This window comes from Dasypus novemcinctus, chromosome 6 (genome assembly GCF_030445035.2).
Source record: "Dasypus novemcinctus isolate mDasNov1 chromosome 6, mDasNov1.1.hap2, whole genome shotgun sequence".
Lineage (NCBI taxonomy): Eukaryota > Metazoa > Chordata > Mammalia > Cingulata > Dasypodidae > Dasypus > Dasypus novemcinctus.
Window position 1 is genome coordinate 27,948,823 of NC_080678.1, and position 22,860 is coordinate 27,971,682.

Genomic DNA, 22,860 nt, shown 5'->3' on the forward strand with positions numbered 1-22,860 from the left:
AAATCTAGAGTAACTAACAAAGTCTCTAACCTAACTCATGATTAGAGGTGACATCTCTCGTAACAGTGAAACAAAGGGATTAAGAATTGCAGCTACTCCAACAGATGGCCCCTCAAATGATTTACAGTGGTAGGGAACTAGGACAGTAATGTTGAATGAAATTCACAGGTAATTACTTAAAAACCCAATCTTTTGCACCAATTTCAACTTTCTCACTTCAGTAGGCCTCCTAAAAAGTAGAAAATCTGAATGATTTAAACACTGGGCCCACTATTCCAAATGTTGTTCAAGAAACAATAATAACAAGTATAATGGCAGGAAGTAATTACTAAGGAGAAAATAGAAGAGAAACAGCCTAAAAACTAGATTTTTTTTTAAAAAAAGAGAAAAGTCTAAAAATGCCAGGAAGAAAAAATTTAAAAAGCTTTTATCCCATCTGATAACATGAAAACTAGTGTCAATGCTTTTACAAGAGCCTAGGACTGCTGATCAGCTGAAGCCTATAGAACACACACTTTTTTTTATTGTTCTGCATTCACCTTTAAGGTAAACTTAACTTTTGACAGACTCATTTGGGGGAAGAAAAAGTCTTATTCCAGAGACATATGTTCTTCACTAGAATTCCCACAAGGAACTCAATCGCCAAAGTGATTTAACACAAATTGCTCACTTGACATCCATTCTTTACTAAATTTAGCTTCTAGGCATATATCCCCTCTCATCTGTTTATGAGGATTTGGTAAAAAACTTGATCATTCACTACCATATTTCTTCTTTGGACACACAAGAACTTTCTGTATTCTAAATTCCAAAGTCTGGGAAATAGGGCTACATCAGTGGAGAAAACAGTGGCAATTTGTTCTAAATACAAAATAGCTTATTTTCCTTTGGCAACTCTCCAGGGATTTGGGTGGAGGGAAAGGATACTCCTCTCTGGAGAGATTAGGCTCTATCTTCTGAACCTGGCCTTCTGTCAAAACTTAGCTGTGGGTAGAAAAGAATTTTTAAAATTATTTATCTTTCACATCAATTTGGAAACTGATGAAAGATTTTTGCCTTATTAACAGTTTTTCTAGACTTTGGCCTTTTGTTGTTGTTCATTTCTATTCTGGCAGCCCCAATGGCTGATTTAATAGTACCAAGGGGCTGAGAAGTGTTGCTGTCCAAAAGAAAAAGCATTCTCTCACAGGGACTGGGAAGGCAATCTGCAATCACAACAGTAGCTACTTGTTAATTTTCTATTTGAAACACAGTGATGTCAATAGCATTGTACCCTGCCAGCTACCATGGGGTAAAGTACATTTTGAAACCAAAACAAACTTCCTACGTGCTGGCTAGTCAGATCTGAGACAAACTGATAACGCTCTATAAGACACTGCCCTAGTTTTATATACAAAATCCAAAAAAGCAAGCATTAGTCTATTCTATAAAAGTTTAAATGTAATCTTCACAGTCTCACTCCTAGCCCAGTGTAACTGTATTATTATATCAAATTGGAGTCTAGGATAGCAGAGGTAAATGAAGAAATATTGTTACTGATGTCTAATAAAATGAAGATCTTACACAGCACAAAGATTACTTTGTAATGTACTGTTCATTTAGAAGAATAAAATGAAAATAGCATAAATCTTCAAAAATGACCCCACTAGAATGTGGAGAGGCATGGGAAAAATACAACTGGTGTGACCTATGGACTGTGGTTAACAGCAATATTATAATATTCTTGCATCAACGCCTAAGATGTACTGTATTGATAATGGGGGGGGGGGGGGGGAGTATGGAAAAGTGTGCCAAATGTATGCTATGGACTGTGGGTGGTGGTAATAGTCTGATGATATTATCCCATAATCTGTAACAAATATTCTACCACGGTGTGGTGTGCTAGGGAAGGGGAGTTGAATGGGAATTCTACACATGTGCATGATTGTTTTGTAAGCTTACAACCTCTGTAATAAAAATATATTTTAAAAAAATAGGGTAGGTTGGGGGAAAAATACACCAAATATAAGATAGGAACTATAGTTAGTAGTAATATTTTGACAATACTCTTGCATAGTTTGTAACAAATGTTTCATAACAATGCAAGGTGTTGGTGAAAGGGTGATATATGGGACCCTGGTATGCTGTTTTGCATGTTTATTTTGTAAGTTTACAACCTTTATTATATACTTATTGTTTATGCATGCTCATATATGAATGATATATGCTAATAAAAGATACTTTAAATTTTTTAAAAAATGACCCCACTTGGGAGCAGGTGTAGCTTAGTGGTTTGATCACCTGCTTCCCATATACAAGGTCCTGGGTTCATCCCCAGAACCTGCTTTAAAAAAAAAAAAAAAAAGATCGCACTAATAAGATGTGATTAGTATAAAAGCTCATTTTAAAGAGGTGTAGTCATCACTTAGGAGGAGACACCTTTTATTAAATGGAGCACTCTGGCCTAAGAATTAATTATTCCTACAAAGTATTCAATAATTTATATTGACCATAAGTAACCTGAAATAGGGTGCTAAATGGTTAAAAGTGGTAACCATGGTTTACCACTGATAGAATGCAAATGGTTTGGCATTGTTAGACACATTCCAATTCAGTCAAGACAACTACGGATTATTTTAAAGCCACATTTAAAGTCATTAATTAAAGTACAACTTTACAAAATCAAAATGCATTTTTCAGGTATTATTGTTTTTAGGGGGAAAGAAGGAAGGGGTAAAATGTGGGGCAGGAAAAGAATAATAAAGAGCAATTGTTTATTTTTTTAACAACCCTGGGGCATTTATAGGGCATCTGGAACACCTGGCAAAATAGGATTCACAGAATTTTAAATATACCATAGTCCTGGTCATGACATACAATTAATACTTTGGTTTATCTTTTTATTTCTTAAATGTATCTAACTGTTCTGATCTTTCTCTTTTATGACACTATCACATTTTTTTCTGACAACTAGGTGCCCAACTGAAGAGGAGTTTTTGAGAATGACTTCTAGAGAAGCCTAGCATAACACCTCACCAATTCTGGGCATGTCTGTCTAAGATAAGGGTGAAAATTTGTTAGTGTTCTATTAGGGCACTGACAGATGAACATTTTTAGGCAGGCAGAAAGAACATGCCCTAAAAATGACTCTACTTTTTAAAACCCTTCTGAAAAGGTGTTCAACTTAATTTAACAACTATTACAACAGTCCCGTAAAAAAGTAAGCTTTTTTTTTTTAATCAAATAGAAGACTGGGTTCAAATTATGACTGGGTTGCAATACTATACTTTGTGACTTGCTTCTATGTACATTTGTCTAAATCTTAGTTGACTCTTCTCTGGATAAGCCTAGGAAAAGATTAAATGAATGCAGAATCTGAGATCTACTTTTTATTTTGTATGATCCCATCTTCAAAATAATACCATTACATTTTTATGCCCAAGGACTACTACACAAGTGCCAATATACTTTGATTTCATAATAGCTCAGGAGAGAAATCCTGACAAATCTATATAGTTCCATGGGTTTGGGGAGAAGGAAGAGATGGGCTGAGAGAACATGTTCCATTTTGTTACCACTCCAGTCAAAATTGTGGCTGTTCATCAGGGCAGGTGTGGCTCTCTTGTCTAAGTATATCCCAACAACAAGAACATGAAAAATTTGCTCCAACAAAAGAAGCTGGCAGAATTTGGAGGTTAAGTTTGCCCAATTTAGCTACATCTCCTTTCAGCAATTGCAAGATGAAAATTCTAAAATATCTTTCAGGATCACCAACACCTCTCATCTCAGGGAGCAATAGATGTATGAAGGATTCTTTGAAATTATGGAAAATAAGACCCGACATTTGTTCAGTATTTTCTTCTTAAAACAGCAATATTTCCTACATACTGAAGCCTCCTTCATCTGACTCAATACAGCAGCACTAAATTCCAACTGCTTCCAAGGGAATTCTAAGAGCTGCTCCTTAGGAAAAGCCTCTTCCATTACAAAAAATAGCAGTCTTACAAAGTCATTCAGCTCATCTCAATTGTGGTATGTTTACAAATGTTTTAACTGCAAAAATGAAACTTCCAATTGAAAAGAACCTTATTCAGAAGAGACTGGATTTTTTACAGCTATGCCAAATACAAGCTGTTCTGCTGTTGTGTAAAGGGGTAACTGTGAATCAGGCTAGAAAAAAATGAATCAAACAGAAACATCATAAACATTAAAACCCTAGAGAGAAATACCACAATTGGTCACTCCAAGGATCTATATGCCAAAGAATATAATTTTGGCAGTGAAACCAAGGGATGGATCAGAGGAAACGATACCTGTCCTCCATGCCAATGACCTACATATCAAAGAAACATACCCCTAACATATTCTTACAAGAGCTCAACAGCAATATTTTATCAAATAGCTGATTCAAAGCTGCTTTGGTTTTATTTTCATTTTTTCATTAAGGAATTAAGTCTTTACATAATTACTACTCATTATGTAAAGTATGACTATGTTTAAATCCTAAAATTCCTCCTTCAAGCTTCAAAGGACTACACTACCTAATTCTAGCCATTATGATTCTGGTGAACAAATTTAAGTGAATTTCTTAATTTCTAGATTTCTCCCTTATTCTAATTTAGCAACTGCATTTCCAGATTAGAAAGCCATTATCTTTCTCATTTAATTTTAGATTTTTAAAAAGAGTCAGTTTTCCTCTAGTTACTTTAGGATACAAGTTTTGGAAAATAAAGCAGTCTACGAAAAATAGATTTTTTTGTAATGGTATAAAATCCTTGATCAACCTCAGTTGTTTAGGCAAGCTTAAAGAGACAGGTTGTGGGTTGAAATATTTAAAAAATCAATAAGCTAGAGCCGATGTACTAAAGAAAGTTAGAAAAGGTACAGGATTTCCCACGGAAACATTTTGTTTGAGGTTCTCTGTTAAAAAATAAATTGAGAGGGAAGCTGACTTGGCCCAGTGGTTAGGGCGTCCGTCTACCACATGGGAGGTCCGTGGTTCAAACCCCGGGCCTCCTTGACCCGTGTGGAGCTGGCCCATGCACAGTGCTGATGTGCATAAGGAGCGCCACCCCACGCAGGGGTGTCCCCCGCGTAGGGGAGCCCCATGCGCCAGGAGTGCGCCCCATAAGGAGAGCGACCCAGAGCAAAAGAAAATTCAGCCTGCCCAGGAATGGCGCTGCACACACGGAGAGCTGACACAGCAAGATGATGCAACTAAAAGAAACACAGATTCCCATGCCGCTGACAACAACAGAAGCAGACAAAGAAGTACACACAGCAAATGGACATAGAACAGACAACTGGGGCCGGAGGGGGAGCGAAGGGGAGAGAAATATATAAAAAATAAATCTTAAAAAAAAAGATAAATTGAGATATTTAGATGAAATATAAAGCACATGAGGAAAGGTATAATCTCAAAAGTTACTAGGTTCTTCATCATATAGGGCTTACTAGAATAAAACTAACATTTTCAACAGTACTCTAAAACAGAATAATATCCAAAAGATTCTGGTGGGCTAAGGAAATGGACTTTCATTTATCCTCATTTACCCATAGCTATAGCAGATTTTTCTGTCCCAGTTGAAGCATTTAAGTTTTCTTCACAAATCACTTGGGCATTCATCAACATTGCCATTACAAAAGAGAGAGGACTAAGTAGACACCCCTTTATAGAGAAAATACTGCCTTACAGCTGTCATTAGATATATACCAGGACAGTAATTATAGATTAAGGAATTAAGAAAGCCCTATCATATTCTCTAAATGTATTCCCAGGCCCATATCTATCTTATTCATGATGAATAGCTGAAAGTTCACCTTTACCCTGAAATAAGTGGCAAAAGTAAGCTTTACTGATTAAAAGAGTAAAAAAGCTTCATACATAGCCTTTCTCCTAAAAGCCCTTTCAACCACACTGAAAACACGATAAAACCAATTTTGGCAGCCGTGTGGCTGGCCTGCTGTCTCGATTTGAAAACTTGCATTGTCCTGCCTCCAGTACCAGCAGTTTCTCTGTTCTGTGATCAATGTGATTCGCAGGAACCTCTTAAGTAGACATCAAAATGATCCAGGGGCATGGAAAGTATAACTTCTATATTGATCTGGGATTGGCTGTGAGCTCCAGCATTTTCATTGGAGGGAGTTTCATTTGGGGGGAAAAAAGCCTCCTGAGACTTGCCAGAAAAGGCTCCATGAGAGCAGGTCAAGGTGGCCATGCATATTTTAAAGAATGATTGTAATGGGCTGAACTGCAGTCAATGGGAGCTGGTGAGGTGGCCAACTTCGCTGCATATGCATTTGTTCCAGCCACATTAGTGACTCCATTGGGTCCTCATGTCTTGGTGAGTGCCATTCTTTCTTCATACTTTCTAAACAAGACTTAACAAACACCTAATTTCCCCATGAACATTAAGTATTCGAAGATCTACAGTTATGGTCATCCATGCTCCGAAAGAAGAGGAGATAGGGACCTTAAATGAAATGTCTCACAAACTCGGTGATCTAGGTTTTGTGTTCTTTGCAAAATTTGTGGTCACTGTATCCTTGATATTAATTTTCCTGGTGGGACCTTGCCATGGACAGACGAACATTCTTGTGTATATTACAATCTGCTCTATGTTTGGAGCATTTTCAGTCTCCTGCAAGAAAGGTTTGGCTGGGCATCACTATTAAAGAACTGTTTGCTGGAAAGCCTGTGCTATGACACCTCCTGACCTGGATTCTGCTGCTGAGCCTGAGACAGTATGTCTGAGCATGCAGATTAATGATCTGAATATGGCCTTGAACATATTCAACACTTCCATCGTAATGCCGATATATTACATATTCTTCAGAACATCAGTTTTAACTTTTTCAGCTATTCTTTTTAAGGGGTGGCAAGATATGCCTGTTGATGATGTCACTGGTACTTTGAGTGGCTTTCTTACCATCATTGTGAGGAAATATTTATTGCATGCCTTTAAAAATTTTTATTGTATGCCTTTAGTTTTAATCTAGCAACTCTGCCATTGACTTTTTTTTTATTCTCCCCCCCTTGAGGCTTCTTTGCATGCTGTCTGCTCCGTGTCCATTCACTGTGCATTCTTCTGTGTCTGTATTTATTTATTTAATTTCCCTCCCCGCTCTTTGCGGCTTGCTTGCTGTCTGCTCTCTGTGTCCATTCGCTGTGCACTCTTCTGTGTTTCTGCTGGTCTCCCTTTTTGTTGTTGTTGTTGTTGTTGTTGTTGCATCACCTTGCTGAGTCGGCTCTTTGTGGTGTCTGAAGGCTGGGCGGTGCTCTTCAATGTGTGGGTGAGCCTGCCTTTACGAGGAGGCCCCTGGCCGTGAACACTTGGCCTCTCATATGGTAGATGGGAGCCCAGCTGATTGAGCCACAGCCACTTCCCTCTGTCATTGACTTTTCAAAATGACAAGAAAGCAATGAATGGTAATCTCTTTAATATGTATGAAATTCGGGAAACAGACTTTGGCCCAGTGGTTAGGGCGTCCGTCTACCATATGGGAGGTCCGCGGTTCAAACCCCGGGCCTCCTTGACCCGTGTGGAGCTGGCCATGCGCAGTGCTGATGCGCGCAAGGAGTGCCGTGCCACGCAAGGGTGTCCCCCACGTGGGAGAGCCCCACGTGCAAGGAGTGCGCCCGTGAGGAGAGCCGCCCAGCGTGAAAAGAAAGAGCAGCCTGCCCCGGAATGGCGCCGCCCACACTTCCCGTGCTGCTGACGACAACAGAAGCGGACAAAGAAACAAGACGCAGCAAATAGACACAGAGAACAGACAACGGCGGGGTGGGGGGTGGCGAATTTAATAAATAAATAAATCTTTTTGAAAAAATGTTTATTTTGTATGAAAAAATTACAGAATACTGATCAAAGGAACAATCTGCCAGTTGCACTGAGTAATTATTGTTCATATACTATAATGTTATTTTACATTTCTCTGGTCTACTCCACCTCCTTTTTGGTTACTATTTGCATGAAATACCTTTTTTCCAACTTTTCACTTTTTTTTTTTTTTAAAGATTTATTTATTTATTTAATTTCCCCCCCTCCCCTGGTTGTCTGTTCTTGGTGTCTATTTGCTGCGTCTTGTTTCTTTGTCCGCTTCTGTTGTCCTCAGTGGCACGGAAAGTGTGGGCGGCGCCATTCCTGGGCAGGCTGCTCTTTCTTTTCACGCTGGGCGGCTTTCCTCATGGGCACACTCCTTGCACGTGGGGCTCCCCCACGCGGGGGACACCCTTGCGTGGCAGGGCAATCCTTGCGTGCATCAGCACTGCACATGGCCAGTTCCACACGGGTCAAGGAGGCCCGGGGTTTGCACCGCGGACCTCCCATATGGTAGAGGGACGCCCTAACCACTGGGCCAAAGTCCGTTTCCCAACTTTTCACTTTTAATCTGCTTGTGTCCTTAGGTCTGAGGTGGAACTCTTGTAGACAACACATAGACGGCTCGTATTTTTTTATCCATTTTATCACAGTATGTCTTTCGATTGGTGAGTTCAATCCATTAACATTCAGTGTTATTACTGTAAAGGCATTACTTAATTCATCCATTTTGTCCTTTGGCTCTCTGTTATCGTATCATTCTATTGTTTGTCTTCTTATACTTCAGTTTACCCTTCCTAATAATCTTCATTTCTAAACTCTTCTCTAAATCTCTCACACCCTTGTTTTTTCCTTTCAGGCTGCAGCACCCTTTTTAGTATCTCTTGCAAATCTGGTGTATTGGTAACATTCTATCAGTTTTTGTTTGTGAAAACTTCGAACTCACCCTCATTTTTCCCTCTTTTATTTTTTTTACCATTTATTTCCCCCCCCTGCCCCTTGTTGTTTTGTGCTCACTGTATGCTTTGTTCATCATCATCATCTTGTTGCATGTTGTCATCTTGTTGCATTGTCAACTTGTGTCAGCTAACCGCACCTGGTCATCGCACCAACTCGCTTTCTTGCTTGTCTTCTCCAGGAAACATTGGGAAACCGAACCCAGGACCTCCCGTGTGATAGGCAGAGGCTCAATCACTTGAGCCACATCTGCTTTCCTCTAATGTATTTTAATCTTTTCCATTATATCTTGTATTCCCATAAGGTCTGTAACTTTTCTTTACAGGCTTTCAAATTGTTCTTTATGCTTTCCAGTGTCTTCTTTAAAAAAAAAAAAAAAGATATATTATTATTTCTCCCCACCCCCTCACTATTTGCACTCGTTATGTCTGTTCATCGTGCTTGTTTCTTTAGGAGGAACCGAACCCGGGATCTCCAATGTGGGAGGGAGAGACCTAATCCTCCATTCCCTGCTTTGTTGTCCCTACTTTGTTATGTCTCTCATCATGTTTTTCTTCTTATGTCTCTTGTTGCGTCATCCTGTTGCATCAACTTGCTGAGCCTGCCCATCGTGCCAGCTCGCTATCCTTCTTTGGGAACTGAACCAGGGACCTCCCATGTGGTAGGTGAGAGCTTAATTGCTTGAGCTACATCTGCTTCCCCTAGTGTCTTTTTAATATCCTTTATTTTTTTAGTCATATTTTCTTTAAATTCTTTGAAGTGATTTAGGAGAGTTGTGTGATTATCACTGATTAATTGTACTAAATCCAGTATCTCTTCGGGATATCTGGTTTGTTGTTTTGGCTGGACCATCTCTTCCTGTTTCCTAGTATTGCTTGTAGCTTTTTGCTGATGTCTAAGGCATCTGAATATGTTGGTGAATTTACTCTGATGGCTAACTTCTCTCTCTTGCTTATTTTTTTTTTTTCAGAGCTCTTCTTTGATAACTGGTTCAACTTATAACTGGTTCAGTGTTTAAAATTGCCAGCTTAAATTTTTTCACAATTGGTCCAGGACTCACTAATGGGGAACAGATTTTCTCTCAGGGGTTGGATATGGAGAGTGGGAAATTTTTGTACATGCAATTTCCAGACCAGTCAGCAGATGGCACTAGTCACTGCACCTTTTCACAGAGGTGTTTCAATCTCAGCTTTCTTGTGTTCTTGTGTTGAATCTCCAGACCGAGATTCAAAGAGGGCTCTGCTGACCAAATTCACTGAAGAAAAGCACCCCAACCTCCCCTCTCTTTTCCCTGGAAACAGCTGACAGGGAGGCAGATATCTGTTCCCCTCTCAGCTGGCTACAGTAAGCCAGGTGTTTTACCCCAGCTTAATATCTTGGGGTGGGGGTGGGGAGCCCTTACCCACAGGGGCTTGGTAACTCACATTTCTTGTTTCAGCTTCTTAGTGTCTCTGTCCCTCACCCTCCTGGGAGTTGTGTAGCACTGTCCTGGCCTGCTGACCCCCAAAGCAGTTCCCCTGGATAGCTTTTGGCTCTTTCTCCATTGTTTTTATGAGAGCATTTCTTAGTACACTTTTGTGCATAAAGAAATTTTAAAGGGCTCATATTTTTAATCAGTCAAGTTTTTAAGTTTGTGGTCTTAATTTTTTTAAAAATCTGTTTGCTTTAATTTCTAACTTAAGGACAATTTTAAGTACCAATAAAGTCTTGGCCTTAAACATGACCTTCAATATAACTGGCTACTTTTTATCAAGAATTATATAAGAATACACTAAGTTATTAAAAATTTTTAGAGGTAGAAGAGGGGCAGGTTTGAGAAAGGAGATGATCTGGAGATAGATAAGGGGGGAATATCCTGTCATTGTAAAAGAAAAAGCATAGACTAAAAAATTCTGTTAATATAATTGCAAGTATGTCAACTAAATATTCATGTAGGCAAGATTAGACAGTAACATGGGAAAAGGCAAACATTACCTTGATTGTGAAAAAAATTTTAAATACCATCCATTAGTACTCAAGCCTCCCTTTAAAGTGAGGTCATTTTAAATTCAATTTGGTAAGAGTAAAATAATTATTTTTCAAAAATGAAAGAGAAGCTAAGACATTTATAGATAAATGAAAGCTGAAAGAGTTAACTACTGGAAGATCTGCCCTACAAAAAAAAATGTTAAAGAAGTCCTTCTAGCAGAAATTAAAGGACACTAGATAGTAACTCAAAGACATAAAAAGAAAAAAAGAACACTGGTAAAGGCAATTATAAAATCCTGTATTACAGTACATTTGGTTTGTTAACTGCTCTTATCCTCCCCAATGTGACTTAATAGGAAAATGTGTAGAATAACAAAACAATATTTAAAATTTTTAATGGGCATACAATGTAGAAAGATGTAACAGGGAAGCAGACGTGGCTCAACTGACAGAGCGTCCATCTACCATATGAAGGGTCCAGGGTTCAATCCCCAGGGCCTTCTGACCTTCGTGGGAAGCTGGCCCACGCGCAGCGTGGCCCCTATGCAGGGGCGCCCCACGCACGTGTGTGCCCCACAAGGACAGCCGCCCCGTGTGAAAAAAGTACAGCCCACCCAGGAGTAGCACCACATACATGGAGAGCTGATGCAGCAAGATGATGCAACACAAAAGAAACACCGTTTCCCAGTGCCGCAGAATAATGCAAGCGGATACAGAAGAACACACAGTAAATGGATACAGAGAGCAGACAATGGGGCAGAAGGGGAGAGAAATAAATAAAATAAATCTTAAAAAAAAAAGATGTAATATGAGACTAACAATATAAAGGGGAAGAACAGGAATATATGAGTAGAGAGTTTGTATACTACTGAAACTAGGTTGGTACTAGTCAAACTAGGGTATTAGTTTAAGATGTTAATTGTAATTACAAAGAAAATAACTAAAAAATATAAAAAAAGAAAGGAGAATCCAAATTGAACACTACAAAAAAGCAACTAAATACAAAAAAGGTAGTAACAGAGTAACTGAACAAAAAACATAAAGACATACGAAAAACAAGTAAACCCATCTTATCAATTATTACCTTAAATATTAATACATTAAACTCCCCTACTAAAATAAAAGGTAGAGATGAGTAGAATGTATTAAAATGCATGATCCTTCTATATCCTATCTACCAGAGTCTCATTTTAGGTACAAAGACACAAAGCTCTGAAAGTAAAAGGGCTGAAAAAGATACTCCTGGGAAGCAGATGTGGCTCAAGTGACTGGCCTTCCATCTACCATACGGGAGGACCCAGATTCAATCCATGGGGCCTCCTGGTAAAGGCAAGCTCACGGGGTGAGCCAGTGCGCACGCAGCAAGATGATGACACCAGGAAAAGGGAAACAAAGGTGAGGGTCAAGGCGAGACACAACAGAAACCAGGAACTGAGGTGGCCCAATTGACAGGAACCACTCTCTATATTGGAGGCCCCCAGAATCGAATCCTGATGAATCCTAGAGAAGATGAGATGAGAAAACAAAAAGAGAGACAGACACAGAAGATCACACAGCAAATGGACACAGACAGCAAAAACAGCGGGGGGTGGGGGGAGGGGCCTTCCATGCAAACACTTAACAAGAGAGAGCCAGAGTGGCTCTATTACTTTCAAATAGTTATATCAGAAAAGATTTGGGAAATGGATTTGGCTCAATGGATAGAGCGTCTGCCTACCACATGGGAGGTTCAAACCCAGGGCCTCCTGACCCGTGTGATGAGTTGACCCATGCGTAGTGCTGATGCACACAATGAGTGCTGTGCCACACAAGGGTGTCCCCCATATAGGTGAGCCCCATGCGCAAGGTGTGCGCCCCATAAGGAGAGCCGCCCTGCGCGAAAAAAGTGCAGCCTGCCCAGGAATGGCGCCGCACACACAGAGAGCTGATACAGCAAGATGATGCACAAAAAGAGATACAGATTCCTGGTGCTGCTGACAAGAATATAAGTGGACACAGAACACACAGCAAATGGACACAGAGAGCAGACAACTGGGGGGGGGAGGCGGAGAAGGGGAAAAAATAAAATAAATAAATCTTTTAAAAAAAGATTCTACGAGACAAAGAAAGTAAAAGGCTCAATCCAGCAAAAATATGTAACAATTATAAATATATATGCACCTCACAGCAGAGCCCTAAAATATATGAAGCAAAAATTGGCAGAATTGAAGAGAGAAATGGTTCTACAATAAGACTTGGCAACTTCAACACACCACTTTCAATAATTGATAGAACATCAACAAGGAAATAGAGGACTTAACACCATGAATCAATTAGATCTAATGGACATACACAGAACAAACGTTCTTCTCAAGTGCACTTGGGACATTTTCCTGGAAAGGCTATAAAATCTTAATTTAAAAATATTAAAATCATACAGAGTATCTTCTCAGACCACAATGGAATGAATAGAAATTAGTAACAGAGTAACAGAAGGAAAACTTGAACATTTCCAAATATGTGGAAATTAAACAACACACTATTAAATAACCAATGGGTCAAAAAAGAAATCACAAGTGAAATTTGGAAATATCTGTAGACTAAAAGAAAAGAAGAGGAAACACATCACCCCAAACTTATGGGATTCAGCAAAGGTAATGGGCAGTAGGAAATTTATAACTCTATATGCCTACATTAAAAAAGAAGAAAAGTCACAACTCAAAAATCTAACTTCATACCTAAAGAAACTACAACAACAAGAGCAAACTAAATCCAAAGTTAGTAAAAGGAAGGAAATAGTAAGAATTAGAGTAGAGATAAATGAAATAAATAGAAAAGAGAAAAAGTCAATAAAACCAAAAGTTGGTTTTTAAAAAGATCAATACAATTGACAAACTTTTAGACAAAATGACCGGGATAGTTAAGTTCATGTGTTAACTTGGCTAAGTTATGACCATTTGTTTGGTCAAGCAGACACTGGCCTGGTTGTTATAGTGAGGATATTGTGTGGATTTAAATCATTAGTAAGTTGACTGCATCTATGGCTGATTACATCTACAATCAAGAAAGGAGACTGCCTTCAACAACAAGGAGACTGCCTTAACAACGAGAGAAGTCTCATCCAATTAGTTCAAGGCCTTAAAGGAAGAACTGCTGATTTCAGGAGTTAGAAAGAGAAATTTCCATCTCTACTTCAGCCAACCAGCTTCCCTTGGAGAATTCATTGAAAACCTTCATTGGAGGTTTCAGCTTGCACCCTGCCCTACAAAATTCGAAGATGCCCATCCCCACAGTTGTGTGGGTCAATTCCTATAATAAATCTCATAATATTTACATTATAAATATATGTGTGTGGGTATATAGCATATATATGTATCCTGTTGGTTCTGTTTCCCTGGAGAACCATGACTAATACAGTGACAAAGAAAAAGTAAGAGGGGCACAAATAACTAAAGTCAGAAATGAAAGTGGAGACAATACTACCACCTTGCAAAAATAAAAAGGATTATAAAAAGGTATTATGTCAACAAACTTAAAAACCTAGATTAAATGAACAAATTCCTAGAAACATACAAATTACCTAATCTGATGCAAGATGAAATAGAAATTCTCAACAGACCTATAACAAGTAGAGATTGAATCAGTAATTAAAAACTTCCCAATAGGGAAGTGATGTGGCTCAAGCAATTGGGCTCCTGTCTATCACATAGGAGGTCCAGGGTTTGATACAGGGCCTCCTGGTGAAGGCAGTCTGGCTCATGTGGCGAGCTGTCCCAGGCAGAGTGCTGCCTGGTGTAGGAATGCTACCCTGCTCAGGAGTGCTGGTCCATGTGGAGAGCTGGCGCAGCAAGATGACGCAACAAAAAGAGACACAGAGGAGAGATAATGAGAGACACAGCAGACGAGGGAGCTGAGGAGGCGCAAGAGAATGATCACCTCTCTCCCACTCCAGAAGGTCCCAGGATCAGTTCCTGGAGCCACCTAATGAGAATACAAGCAGACACAGACGAAAACACAGCAAATGGACACAGAGAACACATAATGGAGGGAGGGGGTAGAAATAAATCAATCCTTAAAAAACAAACTAAAACAACTTCCGGGAAACGGACTTTGGCCCAGTGGTTAGGGCGTCCGTCTACCATATGGGAGGTCCACGGTCCAAACCCCGGGCCTCCTTGACCCGTGTGGAGCTGGCCATGCACAGTGGAGCTGGCCATGCGCAGTGCTGATGCGTGCAAGGAGTGCTGTGCCACGCAAGGGTGTCCCCCGCGTGGGGGAGCCCCATGCGCAAGGAGTGCGCCCGTGAGGAAAGCCGCCCAGCGTGAAAAGAAAGTGCAGCCTGCCCAGGAATGGCGCCGCCCACACTTCCCGTGCCGCTGACGACAACAGAAGCGGACAAAAAAACAAAAAAGCAGACAAAGAAACAAGACGCAGCAAATAGACACCAAGAACAGACAACCAGGGGAGGGGGGGAAATTAAATAAATAAATAAATCTTTAAAAAAAAAAAAAAAACAACTTCCAACAAAGGAAAGTCCAGGACCAGACAGTTTCACTGCAGCATTCTACCAACCACTTAAAGATTTAACACCAATCATTCTTAAACTCTTCCAAAAAACAGAAGAGGAAGGCTTACTTTCTAACTTATTTTATGAAGCCAGCATAATCCTAATACCAAAGACAGATAAAGTACCAGTACACGAAAAGAAAATTACAGACCAACATTCCTTATAAATCCTTAACAAAACACTTGCAAACCAAACCTAATATTAAAAGAATTATATACCATGACCAAGTGAGGTATATTTCAGGAATGCAATAGTTCAACATAAGAGAATCAATTGATATAATATACCACATTAATAGAAGAGGGAAAAAACACATGATCATCTTAAATGATGCAGAAAAGGCATTTGACAAAATTCAAATTCCTTTCATGATAAAAACTTCAGGGGAGGTGGGGCAAGATGGCGTCTGAGTGAGTGCATCTCAATCTCTCCTGCAAAGGAGCGGCTGAGTAGGTTTGGAGTCCTGCTGGACTGGGCTGTTTCAGGTGTTTGCAGGGCAGGAGGTGTCTGGACGTTGATTTGGTGGGACGGTAACAGGATATTCTTGCAAGAGGTAGAATTTTGGGTCTCTTGCACGGAGGTCAGAGGTTGTGGGTGGGACCCTTCCCCCTGGGGCTGGCGGCCTGGCTGCGGTGATCTCTGGGATCTGTGTTGTGCCACGGTGTTCCCAAACCCTGAGCGGGCTGTTTAGGGGGCTTGCAGGGCAGAAGGTGTCTGAATGTTGATTTGGTGAGACAGTGACAGAAGAGATTCTTGCAAGAGGTGGAATTTTGGGTTTCTGACACGGAGGTCAGAGGTTGTAGGCAGAACCCCTCCCCCTAGGGCTGGTGGCCTGACCTGCGGGATCCCTGAAATCTGTGTTGTGCTGTGGTGTTCCCAAACCCTGAGCGGGCTGTTTCAGGGGCTTGCAGGGCAGGAGGTGTCTACATGTCGATTTGGTGAGACAGTGACAGAAGAGATTCTTGTGAGAGGTGGAATTTTGGGTTTCTGACATGGAGGTCAGAGGTTGTGGGCGGGATCCCTCCCCCTAGGGCTGGCGCCCAGCTACAGGGATCCCTGAAGGCTTTGTTGTGCTGCAGTGTTCCCAGGACCCCTGTTAACCAGATATGTGGTTCCCAGGTCTGTGTCCCCTAAACCCTGGTGGCCCACGCTCCTGAGACTCACACACCTTCAGTCTGCAATATCAGGAACTTCTCATCCCCAAATCCACCATGCCCTGAGGTCCATCTGAGGTCCTTGATTACCCTAGCCCTCCGTTTTTTTTTTTCTCCTGGAGCTTGGAGGAATGTATCAGCTGATTTGGGGAGACTCTGGGAAGAAAGGAGAGGCGAATCTGCTGAGAAAGCCCAATTTACCTAAACATCCTGGGATAGGAAACTTGGTCTGGGAGAAGGTGGAGTCAGAAAATCAATTAGACCTCCCCTGGCACACCTAATGGGGAGGGACTGTAGGATGTGCTATCCAAGCTTCCAATAGCATATTTGGGGTTTCTGGTGAGGTGTAGGTGCTCTCACGCTGGAAATAAAGAGTCACAGTCTTCTGTGTTGAGTTGGTTCAACAAGAACCTACTTGAATCTCCTACTGGACCTCTCAGGCAGCTTTCCTGCTGCCCTGGGAGAGAGAGAAATGAGGAAGGGAGAAAGGGGGAAGGTCAGATCCCTAAATGTATTATTTAACTGCAAAGAGGATTCCTAGCTTGTAGTATTGGTTCCTTTTTTGTTATTTGTTTTGTTTTTGTTTTTTGTTTTGTCATGGTTGCTAATATTGCATTGTCTCCTGGTCTTTTCTCCCATTTTATCCCCCAAGGTCCTTTCTCATTTATTTAGTTTTTTTCCTCTTTTTCTTGCATGTTTCCCCTCCTTTTCTTTGCCCCGCCCCTTTTCCTCTTCTCTCTTTTTTTTCTTTTCTTTTTCTTTTCTTTTCTTTATATAATAGGTGCTGCAGGGAACACTTCATATTTGCTGTGTTTCCTCTTTCTCCATTTCCTCTTTTCTGTGTTTATTGATTTTGGCCACCTACACTATCCCCTTTCCCCTACATCTTTCTATCCCTCACCATCTACTGTTTCTCTTACATTCCACCTCCCTTTCTTTGGCCCCCAAACTGTCTGACTTTTTATTTCTAATACCTTTGTTCTGTTTTCTGTCTTTTATCCACTCTTGATATTATTGTCTTTCTTTTCTCTTTCCCTCTCTCATGAAAACACTGGTCTTTTAATTCATACTATATTCCTCCCCTTATTCAGTTGAATGTCTCACTATAGGTACTCTACTTACTGCTATAACTCTACACAACTTACATGAGTCTAATATCCATTCTCCTAGATCTTACATTGTTGCTCTGTTAATATTTATTACCAATACTACTTTATACATTTTCTTTTTTTACTCATTTTGCTTTCCCTGGCCCTAATATTTTCCTTCAAAGTGAACTTAGCCAGCAACAAGAAAATAGAGTAAGAAGAACAAAGTAACAAAGAGAAGACATAACACTTACGCACAAACAACAACTAATTAATCCCCAAGAATAGACAAAGAAGCTAAGAACTGATTAAACCCGTCAAGATAAAATGATGACCGGACAGCAACAAAAAACTACAAACCAAACCAATAATCAGGAAAACATGGCCGAATCCAAAGAACAAACTAAAAACCGGGAAGAGGAGCAGAACATTGGACAAGTAATTAAAGATCTCAAAACATATATTAGAGACCAACTTAATGAAGTAAAGGAAGACATTAACAATATGAAGAAAACACTTGGAGAGGAAATTACAGACATACGCAAAAAGATAACAGATATGATGATGAACACGACAGTTCAAGAAATCAAAAATACACTCTCAGCAAATAGCAGCAGATTAGAAGAGGCAGAGGAGAGAATTAGTGACGTGGAAGGCAGTACATCTGAAATCAAACAGATAGTAGAACTGATAGATAAAAAGATAGAAAAAATCCAGCTGGGACTTAGGGACCTGAATGACAATGCAAAACACACAAACATACGTATTATAGGCATCCCAGAAGGAGAAGAGAAGGGAAAGAGGACAGAAGCGGTGTTGGAGGAAATAATGGCTGAAAACTTCCCAAATCTACTGAGACAGATGGATGTACATGTCCAGGAAGGACAACACACTCCAAACACCATAAATCCCAACAGGCCTACCCCAAGACATATACTTGTCAAATTATCCAATGCTCAAGACAAAGAGAAAATTCTAAAAGCAGCAAGAGAAAAGAGAACCATCACATACAAGGGAGGCTCCATTAGATTAAGTGCTGATTTCTCATCTGAAACCATGGAGGCAAGGAGGCAGTGGTATGGTATACTCAAGGTACTAAAAGAAAAAAATTTCCAACCAAGAATACTCTACCCAGCTAAACTAGCATTCAAAAATAATGGAGAGTTCAAAATATTCACAGATAAACAGAAATTAAAAGAGTATGCTAACAAGAACCCTGCCCTTCAAGAAATACTAAAGGGAGTTCTGCAGGAAGAAAGAAAAAAACAGGAGAGGGAGAGTTGGAGGAGAGTGTAAGAACAATAAAAAAGACAAAAAGAGAAGGAAATAAACAAACAAAATATGACAACCACAAGTCCAAAGAAAATATGACTAACATAAATAATTCCTTGAAAGTAATAACACTGAATGTCAATGGATTAAACTCATCTGTCAAAAGAGTCAGACTGGAAGATTGGATAAGGAAATATGACCCATCTATATGCTGTCTACGAGAAACACATCTTAGACCCAGGGATTCAAGGAGGTTGAAAGTGAATGGCTGGAAAACAAACTTACAAGCAAACAATAACCAAAAAAAAAAAGGCAGGAGTAGCTATATTAATATCAGACAAAATAGACTTTAAATGTGAAACGATTGCGAGAGACAAAGATGGATACTACATATTAATGAAAGGGATAATCTTTCAAGAAGAACAATCATAAATATTTATGCTCCTAACAAGGGCACCTCCAAATACATGAGGCAAACACTGAAAAAACTAAGTGAAAGAATAGATGCCTCTACAGTTATAGTGGGAGACTTTAATACACCACTATCAACTTTGGACACAACATCTCAAAAGAGAATCAATAAAGAAACAAAAACTTTGAACAGTATATTAGAGGAGCTGGACCTAATAGACATATACAGATCATTACACCTGAATACAGCAGGATATACATTTTTCTCAAGTGCACATGGATCATTCTCCAAGACAGACCATATGCTAGGTCACAAAGAAAGGCTCAAAGATCGAAATGATACAAAATAATATCTCTGACCACAGTAGAGTGAAGCTGGAAATCTGCAAGGGCCAGAGGCCCAGATTTCACACCAAGACATGGAAATTAAACAGCACACTCTTAGAAAAACAGTGGGTCAAGGAGGAAATCTCAAAAGAAATTAATAACTACCTTGAAACTAATGAAAATGATAACACAACATACCAAAACTTATGGGACGCAACAAAAGCAGTACTGAGAGGGAAATTTATAGCCATAAATTCATACATCAAAAAAGAAGAAAGAGCTAAAATTGAAGAACTAACTGTACACTTGGAGGAATTAGTAAAAGAACAACCAAGTGACCCCAAAGGAAGAAGAAAGAAAGAAATAACAAAGATAGGGAAACGGACTTTGGCCCAGTGGTTAGGGCGTCCGTCTATCACATGGGAGGCCCGCGGTTCAAGCCCCAGGCCTCCTTGACCCATGTGGAGCTGGCCCATGCGCAGTGCTGATGCGCGCAAGGAGTGCCGCGCCCCACAGGGGTGTCCCCCGCGTAGGGGAGCCCCACGCGCAAGGAGTGCACCCATAAGGAGAGCCGCCCAGCGGGAAGGAGGGAGCAGCCTGCCGAGGAATGGCGCCGCCCACACTTCCCGTGCCGCTGATGACAACAAAAGCGGACAAAGAAACAAGATGCAGCAAAAAGACACAGAAAACAGACAACCGGGGGAGGGGAGGGGAATTAAATAAATAAAAATAAATCTTTAAAAAAAAAGAAATAACAAAGATAAGAGCAGAACTAAATGAATAAAAAATAAGAAAGCACTTGAAAAGATAAACAAAACTAAGAGCGGATTCTTTGAGAAGATCAAAAAGAATGACAAACCCTTAGCTAGACTAACAAAGAAGAAAAAGAGAGAAGATGCAAATACACAAAATAAGAAATGAAAAAGGAGATATCACCACTGACCCCACAGAAATAAAGACTATCATAAGAGGATACTTTGAAAAACTATATTCCAACAAAAATGACAATTCAGAGGAAATGGACAAATTCCTAGAAACACATAAGCAGCCTCTATTGATGAAAGATGAAATTGATGATCTCAACAAACCAGCACAAGTAATGAGTTAGAATCAGTCATTAAAAACCTCCCAACTAATAAGAGCCCAGGGCCAGACGGCTTCACAGGTGAATTCTACAAAACATTCCAGAAAGAACTAATGCCAATCTTGCTGAAACTCTTCCTAAAGATCGAAACAGAAGGAATATCACCTAACTCATTCGATGATGCCAACATTACCCTAGTACCAAAGTCAAACAAAGACAACACAAGAAAGGAAAACTACAGACCAATTTCTCTAATGAACCTAGATGCAAAAATCCTCAACAAAATACTTGCTAACCGTATTCAACAACACATTAAACGAATTATACACCACGACCAAGTGGGATTCATTCCGGGTATGCAAGTATGGTTCAATATAAGAAAATCAATCAATGTAATACACCATATAAACAGATAGAAGGGGAAAAAAATCACATGATTATATCTATAGATGCAGAGAGAAAGCATTTGACAAAATACAGCAACCTTTCTTGATAAAAACACTGCAAAAGATTGGAATACAAGGAAATTTTCTGAACATGGTAAAGAGTATATACCCACAGCTAACATTGTTTACAATGATGAAATCCTAAAATCTTTCCCTCTAAGATCAGGAACAAGACAAGGATGTCCACTATCACCTCTTCTATTTAACATTGTCTTAGAAGTACTTGTTTGAGCACTGAGGCAAAGAACCAGATATAAAAGGGATTCAAATTGGAAAGGAAGAAGTCAAATTTCATTATTTGCAGATGACATGATCCTATACATAGAAAACCCTGAGAGGTCTACAACAAAGCTTCTAGAACTCATAAATGAGTTTAGTAAAGTCGCAGGTTATAAGATCAATGTGCAAAAAATCAGTAGCATTTCTGTACACCAATAATGAGCAAGCTCAGGAGGAAATCAGGAAACACATACCATTTACAATAGTAAATAAAAAAATCAAATACCTAGGAATAAATTTAACTAAAGATGGAAAAAACTTATACACAGAGAACTACACAACACTGTTCAAGGAAATCAAAGAAGACCTAAATAAATGGAAGAATATTCCCTGTTCATGGATAGGAAGACTAAATATTATTAAGATGTCTATCCTACCAAAACTGATCTACACATTCAATGCAATCCCAATAAAAATCAACACAGCATTCTTTAAGGAACTAGAAAAACTAGCTATGAAATTTATTTGGAAAGGAAAGAGGTCCCGAATAGCCAAAGACATATTGAAAAAGAAAAACGAAATTGGAGGAATCACACTACCTGACTTTAAAACATACTACAAAGCTACAGTAGTGAAAACAGCATGGTATTGGCACAAGGAGAGACACAAAGACCAATGGAACCGAATTGAGAGTTCTGATATAGATCCTCATATATATAGTCATATAATATTCGCTAAAGCCCCCAAACCCACTCAACTGGGAGAGAATGGCCTATTCAACAAATGGTGCCTGGAGAATTGAATATCCATATATAAACGAATGAAAGAGGATTACCAACTCACACAAAGATCAACTCAAGATGGATCAAAGACCTAAATATAAGAGCCAAGACCATAAAAACTTTGGAAAGCAGTGTAGGGAAGCATCTACAGGACCATGTAATAGGAAATGGCTTCATGAACTTCACACCAAAAGCACGAGCAGCAAAAGAACAAATGGATAAACGGGACTTCCTCAAAATTAAAGCCTTCTGCATCTCAAAGGAGTTTGTCAAGAAAGTGAAAAGAGAGCCTACACAATGGGAGAAAATATTTGGTAACCATATATCGGATAGGAGACTTATAACCTGCATATATAAAGAATTCCTACACCTCGAAAATAAAAAGACAAACAACCCATTTTAAAAAGGGGAAAAAGATTTAAACAGGCACTTCTCCAAAGAAGAAATATAAATGGCTAAAAAGCACATGAAAAAATGCTCCAAGTCTCTAGCTATCAGGGAAATGCAAATCAAAACTACAATGAGATACCATCTTACTCCCATAACATTGGCATCTATGAAAAAAACAAAAGACGACAAACGCTGGAGAGGATGTGGAAGAATGGGAACACTCATCCACTGCTGGTAGGAATGCAGAAGGATCCAGCCATTCTGGAGGACAGTTTGGCGGTTTCTCAAAAAACTTAGCTATAGATTTGCCATATGACCCAGCAATTACACTGCTGGGTATAAAGCCAGAAGAACTGAAAACAAGGACACAAAACGATATATGCACACCAATGTTCATAGCAGCATTGTTCGCTATTG

The 22,860-nt window shown here is 39.7% G+C and overlaps 1 protein-coding gene and 1 pseudogene across 3 annotated transcripts in view; one reads left to right on the top strand and one right to left on the bottom strand.

Moving 5' to 3' along the window:
- The window catches only part of MXI1 (MAX interactor 1, dimerization protein), a 103,838-nt gene that overhangs the window by 19,810 nt on the left and 61,168 nt on the right, over positions 1–22,860 (bottom strand). The window lies entirely within an intron of this gene.
- LOC139439143 (magnesium transporter NIPA2 pseudogene) lies at positions 6,045–6,978 on the top strand (annotated as a pseudogene).